This window comes from Channa argus, chromosome 1, assembly GCF_033026475.1.
Source record: "Channa argus isolate prfri chromosome 1, Channa argus male v1.0, whole genome shotgun sequence".
NCBI lineage: Eukaryota > Metazoa > Chordata > Actinopteri > Anabantiformes > Channidae > Channa > Channa argus.
In genome coordinates, this window is record NC_090197.1 from 23,043,862 (window position 1) to 23,054,617 (window position 10,756).

The window sequence follows — 10,756 nt, forward strand, 5'->3', positions numbered from 1 at the left end:
CTTATCTTCAATAATAAACAGAGAGTAGAATTTTCACCTTTCTGAAAGTTTCAACCTAAAGTCAGAAATTATAACGTTGTAAAAGTAGAATTCATGGCACTGTATTGGATTGCGATAAATTGCACAGGTGGTCATAATGTTACGCCTTTTTGACATTATTGTGCATTCATACAATGAACAGTTATAAGTTCACCCCACAACAGGCTTTTCCACATGAATCCATGTTCCCATTTACTGGGGCTCCAGCAGAAAAGTTGCTTCTCGGAACAGTCCCTGTTTCTATATATAAAGCAGAAAATACATGCTGACTTCGGTGTATAAATAATCAATGTCCAAGGGCATACTCCTGAAAAATCTATTGTCATTCCAAGTAATTCATCAAGCAACTTCACACCTTTTAAAAACAGATGAATTGATGGATGCCTATGGACGTTTGATTAGGGTCTGAATTGTTCATATATATGAATGAAGATACAGTTATCTTTAAACCAATTATACATCAAACACTTGTGCACAATTGTACAGTGTCACATATTTTAATAATGTGTATGTTAACGATTGTTTTTTATAAATCTTTAATTTGTTGCTTTCACAATGTCTCCAAATGCTACATAAAATTTAACTAGTTAAAGTGTTTTCACTAGGACTGAAGTAGTTGCCAGTTTAATTCCTCCTCTGTGATCTTGATGGCCACTTTGCTTAACCCACAAAAATTACTGAATTAAAAATGCAAAGTGCTACCTCATGTATCATGAAAACAGAGAGACACCTGCATCTCTGCATATCCCATTAATCTTGTTATAGTCCCGTCCTCTTTCTTACTCTTAAATACGCATTAAAAAGAATGGACTCATTGAGTATATTTGGCATATAAAAGATACGGGCTCATCATTAAAAATCCATGTAAGCCTTTTAAAGCTGAAGAGAGGTGATTTCATGCTTGGCTGCATCATTTCATAGGTGCTACATTACACCACCACCACCACCACCATCACCACCGCAATACAAAACACACACCACCACACACACCGCTTTAGACAGTGACGTCCTTGGTTCTGCCTCCCCCGTGCGAGGCTCGCTGATGTCTGAGCTAATGGAGCAGGGAGAACACAGGCTGGCGGTGAATAGAAGGAGGTGGAGGAGAGATCAGGGTGCTCTTGAAGCACCTCTTTGCTTTCGCACAACAGCAGCTTACTGTCATCATGGTTTTTTAGGGGAGCGTTGTAATATTTAGTGGTGAGAGCTGTCAGATCTTTCCCGGGAGTCTGAACAGGAGAGGCTCCCTCTGGACTGTTTGGGCTGTAATTTAAAGGTCCCTTCCTTTTGTTTACATCCGACTTCACACTCCGACTTTGACTCATTGCTGAAAATATGCTGCTAAATCAGACTTGTGCACTAATGATACAAATGTGCCAAAAAGTCCCCTAAAGAACATCTGCGGTACCATAACCATAAAAACATTTTGCCTCTGATTAATGTGGTATTCTTAGGCTCATGGCTCTCCTTAGCAGACCACCAGAAGAGATGTTCAATCAACTATGCATGACTTGACCTTAATGGATTTTTCACTGGGAGGCTTGGGTTGGTTATTAGGGAACCAGCTCATGTGGAACAACCTTGTCCTCCTGGGAGGGGAATTACACCAGTTCAGAGAAAACCCACATTATGGCATGAGGAGAATAGAGGAAAGCACCATTTCCTCTTGGCTCGCATACATCTTTTAGTTTTCAAATGTGCCAACTGTGTGATATCAAAAGAAAATTCCATTCCATCTGCTGCTTGATTATAAATTCCCTGTCCTTTCTCTTTACTTTGCCGTTATCACTGTCAGCCTTTTGACACAGGCACTTTTCATTTGTCTTCACTCTTTGATGTCATCTTACTTGCATATATGTTACATCTTTTATCAGATACTAGACAATGTACATTACACAAATGTGCCTGCCATTGGCCTAATTTACCCACATGTGTTCAAATGGATGGGGTTTATTAGACTTTGTGAATTTTTAAAGTTCCTGAGCTAATTAAATGGTCGCGTTGTTTGTCTGGTTAAAACAATGACCATCACGGCGGCGGCAAGCAGCAAGCCTTGATCAAGAGCTTGATCATCAAGCTCTGTTTACCCCATTATATTTCACACACATCGGTAAATAAACAAACAAAATGGCCCGGTGTTGAATTAATTTTCTCCTCCAGCTGTGTACTCTAATTGGTATAATAAGCTGAAAGGTTATCAACACTCCACGAGGTATTATTCAGGCACCTAGCTCAATCTGTGTTCTCCCTCCTCTTGCCTCCTTCAGAATGTGTTTGTGCTTTAAAGTGCCAAATGAAACATCTTCATCTATGCAAAATATATATCTAATACTGTAAATCTTGAAAAGGGAAGTAAATATAGATGCTTATTGATTCAAGCATGGAGTGAGTCCATTGGTTTAAATTGTACTGTATGAATCAATGAAAAAAATCCATTAAGCTCTTTATTTTTATTTAGCATGACCTAGGCTAAGAAATATTTTAGAAGCTTTCATTTGACTGTCTTCATTTAGAAAATGTATGGTAAATCTCTCTAATCTGCACTGGGAAAAGCAGAAAAATGCATATCGTTAACAAAGCATGACAGTAGTTGATGCTGCCTCAGGCTGGGAACCTAAACATATATATAATTTAACTAGTATCTGGGTTTCTGAAGTTTACATATTTTATGTTGCCTGAATAAGATAATTATTCCACATTTTAATTCTGCACAAGAATTATATAATTTTATAAGATATTAGAAGTAACTGAGTTTTCTTTTTTTTAAGTTAATAACCACCTTGATTTCAGTTTGGGTTTAGGCCCCATCACATTACCAAAGCACCCTTTGGCAAAGTCCTTCATAATAATAAAAAGTCTGTTCTTCTTAAACCACCGCATTTTATAGGGTTGATTGTATTCCTAGACAGACTAGAATACTCGTGTATCTCTCCTGCACAGTTCTGAACTTGTTGAAGCCCTATAACAAAAACAGAGACTATTTTGTATCATTAAGAGCAGTCCCCACCACTATTTGGAGTTCCACGAGGGCCACTTCTTAAACATTTGTCATTTATTCTTTAAATTCTTGACATTATGCAATATTTGAAGGTTTCTCACTATCAGTGCGGAGATGACACTCAAATATACATTGCTGTGTCACCAAACAAGTAAAGAAGCCCGACCCCCAGACTGAGGGTTAAACATATCAGTATCTAGGCCAAAAAAGTATTCAATTAAATAAGTAAAAATTTCTACCTTAATAGTCCTTCTCTGAAAATCAAGCCAGAGAGCTAGCCATATTTAAATCAAAATTTTCTCATCACATTCAATCAATAACAAAATCAGCCTTCTATCACCTTAAAAATTTCATACAGATTGTAACCGTTATGTTAAAGCATGACTTTGAGAAACACATTTACTGCCACAATGCTAGGTTACTGAAATGGACTATTCACAGGCCTGATTGAGAAAGTGATCAAACAGCTTGATCTCATTGAGAATGCTGCTGCAAGGTTTTGTAAGAAGGACCAAAAAGCTCAGTGTGTAATTCCAATTTGCAGGTGACTGCACTAGTTAGCAGTCCCTTAGAGAATTAACTTCAACATACTACTGCTTGTTCATAAATCATAAATGATCTTGGTCCTAGATTCAGAGATCTCCTGACATTACAGGTGTCAAAGCTAATGGCGGTGAAGCTGCATTTTGCTTCAATGCTGCTCAAATATGGAATAATCTTTTTACAGTGCTGACTGCTTTCAAGTCCAAACTATCGATTGGTTTGCTACTGCCTTTATTTACAGTAAATGCAATTTCATTGAATGTACCTGTGCACCTATTTATAGTCATGAGACATTTTTATTATAGTCCCTTGCTGTGCCTTCACACTGGCAAATTCCATGGCCAGAGGCGTTACATTTTTGGGCTGTCCACCCGTCCAATGGTCTCATTCTTGTGGACATAATATCTCAGAAATGCCTCTAGGGATTTTATTTTTTTCAAATTTGCCACAAACTACTACTACTTGGAGTCAAGAATGACCTGATTAGATTTTGATTGTCAAAGGTCAAGGTGAATGTGATCTCATATGCATCCAACTGTAAAATTAGTTTGTAAAGGAAGACAGCACATTTGAAAAGGATTCACTCAAATACTACACTACTTGTCAGTACAGTGATAACTGCCATTTTGCTCCAGAAATACACTTAATAATCAAATTCCCTCAAAGTCCACACTACATATATGACTTTGGACAGTTTTTGAATGTATCTTCATGTGTTTTTATGTATGTATGTATGTATGTGCTTCTGCTTCTTTTCTTTTCTGCTTCTGCTTCTTTTTACTACTCTTACTATTCTTGTTATTGGTTCTCTATTTGCTTGTTTAATGTTTTGTCTATAGTTTTGTTTTATGTTTTTATCCTCAAGTTTTTCCTTTTATCCTATGCATGTTTACTCTGTGAAGCACTTTGGGTTGCTCTTGGTTTAAAATGCACTATGTAAATACATTTGCTTTAACAAACACTACTCACTTTTTTAAGTTTCATCTGCATCACAGGGTCATTACCAGGAAACTATGGCTTTTACTCAAATCTAAAATGTTTCCATCATCAGCAGTTAAGGAATAACAGGTTGCTAAGACGACCACTATAGACCAACATATAAGCATATATTAGCACATTATAATGAACATATGTACACTCTATAAATGCCTGGATGAAATATTATCGCCATATGTGTAACACACAAAATATTAATAATAATAAAAATAAATTTGGTCAGACAATTTCCTGAATCCATTTTCATCATCTTTTTTCCTCAGATCTGTACCGTGGTCTTCGTGCAACATTTTCAACTCAGCTAGCCTGATAGGCTTAGCTCTACATTGTCAGATTTTCAGATTTTTCAGGTGAGCTTTGTCAGCTTAAAGTTCACTTAGGCTCAGCTACACTTTGAGGTTAATACCGATGCCCGATTTCCACAATGTTGCAATTCATTCTGACATTTATCTTTAGGCAGCTCCATCAGTTCAGCCATCATTGTGTTCCCTTTGTCTAGCCACTGACAGCACATTTGTTTGATGGAGAGATACTAATATTATAATAGAGCATCTAAAATGAGGTACATCACTTATGAAAGACTCTAAACCCAGATGCATTACATGATACAGATCAGAGACATGGCATCCCCCTGCCGTTGTAATTATGTGCCGCAATGGTGCCAATGCATTTAAAGCAGCCACATTATTACAACTGACAGTAGACTCATCTCTTCATCATTTTCAGTGTGAGGCAATTTTCCAATGCTTCCCCAGATGGTTGTCATTTCATGCAAAATGGAAAGGAGATTCAGTTCAGCCAAGCTCAAATTGATATCTCCAAGTCATAAGTTGGATATTGGTTATTTGAAAGCTTTGATTTAAAGTATGGAGCCGTGGTCTTGTATCATTCTGACAGAAGTGACAAAGGAAAACTACATGTTTCCCAGAGATATTTTTCAAGAAGGACGACAAAACATCCTAGCCAGCTTTTATGGAACCATTTATTCCACTTTAACATCACCCACACTTTTAAGGGTCACTTAGGCTGCCTTAAAAGTGGCCATTAGCACAGCTTTCAAAGACACGGACCTCTTGTATGAGGAGCACCACTTGATACAAAGAGCCTTTCTCCTCTGATCTTTCTGTCTAAATTCAGTGCTTCAATCTCAAAACAAACCTATCACACTGGGTTAAATTAGAATGTGTCTAGATGACAGATCTCAACTTGTTTGAAATGCATTAACACTGCATGCAAGTGCATTGTATGTACATTGATTAGCCTATTATTGATAATTAGGATTTACTCACACAATGCAATGCACCATTATTAGTATAAAAACCTGTCACTGTGGCCTGCTGTCCCATTCATACACATCTTAAATTGCAGATACCTTACAACTGTGATTTGTTCTCTTTTTTGTTTTCACTTTTATTTGATGTTTTGAGTCCATTTGTGCCAGACAGCTTTGCTTAAAAGCCCTTGATGAATAGATTGAACTTGACCTGACTGACTACTGCCTCGCAGAGTATCGGCTGATTGACATACAGTGTTGTGAGGTAAAATGCACTAACAATACAATGCCCCGGTAAAGTTTGCCACAAAAACATATTTGTTAAGGTTTAAATTACAAATTGCAAAACAGTTTTTCAAATATAGAGTATAACATCTCAATTCATCTAACTTCATCTATTCAAGTCATGCTTAATTGCACACTACAGCAAGACCATACGTGGGAAAGAACAGCAAACTTAATTACTGTATCTCCTGCATCCTCAGATGACAATTTACACTGTTAATTGCCCAGAATTGAACCAAATTGATTCCCATTTTACACTGTAGCAAAATATGAACCTGAATGTTGGAGCTCAAACAAAATGACGTGTGTAAATTACAGAGAAACTGAGCAACCCTTTAGTACCAAACTGTTGACAAAAGGGCTGTAAAAATAAAATGTCTTGATTATCTCAACGTAATTTGTCAGAAAATGTACAATAAACCTTCTGAATAGGCAGGTTAGTTGACTGGCATCTGAAACTTCCTCAGTGCCTAGATGGGCATGAAACTCTGCTGGCTGAATCATCAGTATAAAAGATGAATGTGTTAGAAAATGTGTTCTTTTATAAAAAAGTCACAAACCTGCACACAGGTAAAACTACAAGGGTGTTTTTTCATACAGATATTTGATCACCAAAGTTAAAATCTTTAGCTTGCACTCTAAACTAAAATGGTCAATTCCTAATTCTAGAAAGCTGATAATAAATTCAGGTCACTCTTGGAGTCAGGTGCCTCTTTCACATATCTGCAGAATCATTTTTGGGACATTGTCTAAAGTTGCTCATTCACACATAGCACATCAGAAGATAATCTGTGTAAGACAATACTTGGCTCAGACGTGCTAGATGGGTAGAGTGTGAACGACATGATGGCAAAAGTATGCTGCCGAAATCGCAGTGTTTGCTTTACAGCACACGATAAACTTGTGCCGTTCCCTGAATGTTGTTTTACTTTTGCAGCAAATACAGGATATAGATGTCATCAACATGCCCTCTCTCACTCAATTCTATGGATAATTACCTATTCTATTCAGACATGTGTTCTGTTGAATATTGTCCGGACTTTGGTAAATGGTAAATAGTTGCTTATATAGCGCTTTTATCCAAAGCACTTTACAATGTTGCTTTCCATTCACCCATTCACACACACTCACACACTGATGGCAGTGGCTGCCATGCAAGGTGCTCACCTCACCCACTGGAAGCAACTTGGGGTTCAGTGTTTTACCCAAGGACACTTCAACATGTAGCCAGGAGTGGGGATCAAACCACTGACCCTTTGGTCCATGGTCAGCTGCCCTACCAACTGAGCTACAGCCGCCCCGACTTTGGGAAAATTCACATAATGTCTAGGCCAATAGACTCCAAATAGATATGTTAGTTGATGTGTTAGGCAGTGTGAATGGGTAGCGGTGCCTTATTTTGGTATGTGCATGTGGGTGGAGGGATTTCACTTGGTAAAAGCCAAAGGCTGATTGTAGTGAGTTGACTGCAGTGAGTAGATTACCCATAGGTGTGTGTGTGTGTGTGTGTGTGTGTGTGTGTGTGTGTGCATGTAGCCTTCAGTCTATGGCCAAAAACCTTTGTGGAACTTAATTCCTCTAGTTTAGTCTTGGACCATAGTTCTACCAACTAAAAAAGTCCCTGGTGGTAGTACTTTCTGAAGGTTAAGGACCTCTAAGGACATGTAGTACTCAGTGTAGCTGATTGGTCAGATGCCACACAGCATTTTACACTTTGGGGGCAAAGCAAGATGATTGTTTTGCTTTGGTTGTAATTGCAACTGTGGTAACTGTAGATTATAGCTACACAGTAAATTCACCAGTGTAAAATATCAAGTGACAAAGTCATTTGATTCTTTCAAAGTTATTGTTGTGGCTCTGACTCTGACCTGTGTTGCCTTAGTTGCCGTTTTATCTCTCTGCTCTGCTTAATTAGTCTCACTGGTTCACCTGTTGCCTTCCCTTCATATACCTCGTTCACCTGCTCCTCCACGCGAGAACATCTTCCTGTTTTCCTCGATTCGTGTTTTCAGCCTGTTCTTCATTGGATCACCTGCTCTGATTTCAGCCCAGCCTAGTAATAACTTATCTTTGTTCAAATTGTTGGATTATTAATTAAGAGGAGGACTTTGCACTATTTTTTTGCTTGTTACATTGATTATCTCCAAGTGGAAGATTTTAGTTAATACCTTGTATTTTCTGACTTTTCTTGATTGTACAGAAACTTTTAGGTGATACTCTGCGTTTGTTTGTAACTTTGTATTTTTTTCTGTAGTGCATTACTCTTGCCTCTTACAGGCGCTGTTAGTACTCTCTCCTGTTGTCTTCCTCCTGATCCACGCTGCAGAGGATTCCCGCTCGTCATTCACTCAGTAATCCCTATGTTTCTGTTATTAATTCCCATCAATCCTAGCTATTACTTACCTCTCCTCTCTTCTCTAGTTCTCCAAAACGTTGCCAGTCCCTCCAGTCCCCTCTGCAGCGGGAACCCATTCTTCCAGCAAGCCCTCCCACTTTTCCATTTATTTTCTTTTTTATTTTCAATAAACTGCCTTTCCACTCATTCGCTGCCTGTATTGTTTTCTGAGTCCACTAACTCTGACAGATTCTAAAAAGTACTTTCGAAATCTCCACCCACCTCTGCCTCCTCTCAAAAAGCTTTGGAATTTTGTCAACGCCATTTTATCTATTCCATTTTATCGATGCCACTTTCTGTGACTGTGGTAAGCCCTCTTTATGACATATTAAGCCTTTATATTTATATCTTAGCCCAGTCTGTGTTTTATACTAACCTAATGTTGTTTGCCAAAGTAAACTTGCAAGTTTTGCGTCTGAAAATGCAGAATTACAAAGGGATAACACGGCACAGTCAGTGGCTTACTTAAATGTGCGACAGCAAATTTTTGCTGTTTTTCAAATTTATGCTGTTTTAATAACAATATAATGTAGACGGTGTCTACAAGAGGTCGTGGTGAGTGTTAAATAAAAACTGTTCAATTTATAGTGTATATTGGTTTTTCAATATGAATATATAGTAATAACTGAGTGTCAGGAGTGGAATGAGTAGGGATAGTTGGGGGGGACACTTTGTTTTATCTTTCAGGTGCTTTGGCCTTCAATGCATTGGAGGAACCTTTACCCCAGGGGATTTTCTTTGAATTTAAACTGTGTTTCAACCAAAAGTTTTTGTCATTTAAACTTTACATCAAAAACAGCTTTTAAGAGCACATGTTGCAGGCCATACTAGTTGTGACTCTCCTGTGTCTCCTTGCGTGCATGTACTAAGTGTAATTGTATGTAGATTTTGATTTATTTGGGTGCTCTTTCTGCTATGTTCCCTTTCTGCAGGAGATAATAGCATTGTGGAACATTAACTGTCTGCATGATGTTTATGTGATTGCAAGGTCCTGGTGAAAGCTACTGGGCAGGTATTTAAAATCATACATCCCACAAAAGCATTACTTGCAAGAGCACCCTCATGTCAGCAGATGGCTCGTGAAGTTGCATTCTGCTGGCTAGAGACAACCAAAGTAGACAACTTGTCACCTCCTACAATGGCACCAAAAATGTGTTTTTAAGGTCCTTCTATGTGTACTATTGACACCCAAGTTTACAGAAGTACAGTATATATTAGATCAAATACGGGTGCGACCATACCATCCCACATGACATACATACTAAAAGGCTAATGTGCATTACGGTCATAGGCCCACACATAATTGCAGCCACAGTAGTGAGTATAGGGATTTTATGTATTTATGTATGTATTTCTCTGTTTGGTTTCAGCTGTTATTCATGATGAAAGACTCTGCTGGAGACGCTGCTTAGAGTCAAAGAGGTTTATAATGATGCAATGACTGTAAAAGATGCTGCACCATTTGCTTTGATTTATTAGCTACTGTTCAATGTAACTGTACCCACATTTGAAAGGTACATATTGGTCACAGCCTGCTATCGATTTTTCTACAGTTAAATGGATGGCTTTGTTTAGCAGTGTAAAAGTGAACAATTTTACCTGTAGCAGCAAGCTATTTAATAGTGCAAAATCTATATTTCATTAAAATGATGACACACTGCACCCCTTACTCGTTATCAATACAACAATACTTGTATTGATCTCCAACAGCTGGGCCTTGTACAGAATAATAAATCATCCCAGTAACAGTGGCACTTAAAAAAAAACACATACTGAAGCACAGGAATGTTATAGTGACAAAAAAGCAAATTTTAGGTCAACATGATATGAATTTTTCTCAGTCAAAATGTGTTACTGACCAATTGGATCCTCATGATTGCCATGCACAGCAGATGGAACGTAAATAGTGACTAGGATCGTTGTCACATGAGGTACTATAAGAAGAGCAACGGGAGAATCCATCTTACTTAACTGCTTATCGTTCCCCAATTTTTATTGGATAACAGCAGAGAGGGTTACTATCAATTCTGTTTTCTCTAGTTTTTCTATTACACAGACACACACACATGCTTACACATGTCATGGAACAGTCACTGAAACTCCTCACTTTATAGGCTCACAATGTGTCATCATTCATGAAAGATGACCTTTGCTACCTTAACTGTCCCCAAAGGTAGTGTAGCTTTTAGCTTGAAAATCCAGTACTGGATTTTTCCTGTATCTTCTGTCT